This window comes from Condylura cristata, unplaced genomic scaffold (genome assembly GCF_000260355.1).
Source record: "Condylura cristata isolate star-nosed mole 26May11 unplaced genomic scaffold, ConCri1.0 scaffold00013, whole genome shotgun sequence".
NCBI classification, from domain to species: Eukaryota; Metazoa; Chordata; class Mammalia; order Eulipotyphla; family Talpidae; genus Condylura; species Condylura cristata.
The window spans coordinates 2,980,357-2,982,993 of NW_004567114.1; positions in this window are offsets into that span (position 1 = coordinate 2,980,357).

Here is a 2,637-nt window from a genome sequence, read left to right on the forward strand (position 1 = left end):
CCCGGCTCTGCCCGCCCGTGAGCTCGGCGCCGCGTGCGGCCGCTCGGCTCTCGCTTCCTTCCTCCTCCCTCCCTCCCTCCCTCCCGGCGCCCAGGCTGGGGCCGCGCGGGCGGCTCGGAGGTGCCTCTCTCCGCTCCAGACCTCGGGTGCCGCCGGGCTGCTGGAGCACGAGTCCCGGCCCCTCTCCCTCACTTTAAAAACAGTCACTGAAAATAGGTCATCTCTCTTCCCACGCGCCCTGGCCACCTTCCACTCGCTCCGTGCCCTACTAGGGAGAAGAATTCAGTGCTCCGGACTCGGCCGTTCCGGCTTACACTCTCATGGCCCCAGCCTGGCCAGCCTGGCGAGGCGACGCCGCCTTCCCGGCTCCACCGGGGGAAAGGAGCGGTAGTGACCAGCGCCGCGGGCTGCGCGGGCCTGGCCTGGGCGGTGGGGCCTCCTGCCCGCGTAGCTTCTCTGGGAGGGGACCCTGTGGCTTTCTCCGAGGCAGGAGGGGGTGTTTCAAAAGCAAAAGAGCTCTTACTGCTAGCTGACAGGCTGATGTTGCTGATTAGAACCTCGGAAGAGTTCACCTTTCAGCGATTCCTGTCCCTAGCCTAGCTGCGTGGTGCAGGTGATCACCCAGCTGAACGCTTGGCGGAACTCACACAACTGCGCGGAAAAGGCTTTTTTTTTTTTTTAACTGAATGTAAATAATACCTTCCCTCTCCGATTTCCAGCTCAAAAATGACCCACTGCTATTTCAAAAGTGAGCTAACCAGCAATAATCTAAAAGGCTTTTCTTACAATTTGAAGTGAGTGCCTTTAACTCAGCATATAGCAGAATAAAAGCGGCTCTCCCTCCACTTAAGTTTGGTGAGAGACTGTTGATACAGCCTACTGTGCTCCAGGGCCTCCTCCCCCAGTTAGTCCCTGGGGCTGCTCTGATTGATATTTTGGTAAAGTTCCAGCAATCCAAGGAGGAGTGTTTCTCTGGCTGGGCAAAGTAGTTCGCAAACTCGAGTTCTCAGAAAAACTCCAGAACAAACAAGCTCTGGGGTTAGCCTGCTGCTGCCTCTTGTCTGCCACCTTTCTCTTCTCTCTCTGTTCAAAATTGTAAGTTAATATCTGAAATGGAATTCTAATCTAAACCCATAAAATGGCTCCTGCTTCTCTTTTCCACTATGCCAACAATTCTCAGTGCTTTTCACCTAGCATTGAGACGGTGGTTGCCTGCAGATGAAAACATTTATGCCTATGTGTGCAGTTGAATTGAGAGTTTCTGTTCATTTCTGTCAGTATGAGTGCAGTAAGGTTGTCAGTGATAAATTCACACTTTCTGAGCTGCACTTCTGAATCTTAAACGTTAGGCCATCTTTAAAAGATGATTGAACCTTTGCTCTGGAAGCCTCTGGAAAATGAGAAAAATGTGACGCTTATACTCAAGTATTTTCCATTTTCAAGTTTAGCCACGGAAGCCCTTCTTGTTTTGAGATCCCTGATAAACAGTGACAACAGTCTTCTGCAAATGATGTTCTCTTGTCTAGACGAGGATGACAAGGGACATGACAGCTGGAGGGAAGTATCAATGGTAGCACAACCAGCGCGTAGTAAACATTTCGTGGATAATTACTGGCACAATGAAAACTATGTGTGTGGCTTGTGCTGCGTGTAATTTTGGTGAAAATAACATTGCAAACCTTACCCCCAGTTCAGGGTTGTTCTGGAAGCTTTACTGCTGTCAGTTGGGTATGGGCTTTGCCAGTCTCTTCAGATGTCTGAATTACATAGTCTCCTTTTTACTTATCACCCACCTGTAGTAGCTTTGGGAAGCGACACTAATGATACTATATGGTTTTTGGTTTGAGTGTTTGTGACTATCATCACTGGAAGGCCTTTTCTCTCTAGAAGCTGGTCTGCCAGTGCCCTGGCACTTCTTTGGGGAGGGGAGAGGCATTTCAAGTATTCCTCTCCTACCTGAGTTGGACACTGGAGCCAGGACTGTCCCCCCCCCCCCACTGGCGAGTGGGCGTCATTATTACTCCAGTGTTAAAAGTTCTGTTGAGAGCTGGAAGCTTATCTTCCTTTGAGGCTATTTGCGGCCAGTTCTCTTCTGAATTAGCTCTCATTGTCTTGAGGCAGATTATCTTAATGACGGAAGATAGAATGACAGGAGACCATCCTTGAGCTGTGTATCCCTTCTCTCCTTAGGTCAGTAAGACCCCTGGGTCTGTCAGTTCATTCTGCAGTCATATATTCCAGGGGGACTAGTAGGCTAAAGATTTGCTGCTTTGGAATTTGTCTAGTTTTCGCTTTTGTTGCATCTACAGTCGTGCCTTACCTGGCAAAATTGAATTCTGTACATTGGATTTCCTTGTGTTAACTTGTTTTCCTATTCATAAATTTGGAGATGTTAAAATATTTTGACCTGCGAGTATAACTCACTTAGATAATGTTTATTCTCAAAGTAAAAAAACATTTTGGTAATAGAGCATGAATGCTCATGATATATTGTTCTATTAAAAGGAGTTGAGGCTTTTTTTTTTTAAAGTCACAATCTCAAAGAAGGAAAAAACTCAAATTAGCAGAATTGGCAAGATTAGAATTTCTGAGTTTTGTTGTTAAAAGTCAGCCAGTAAGCCCTCCCAGGTGGCGCAG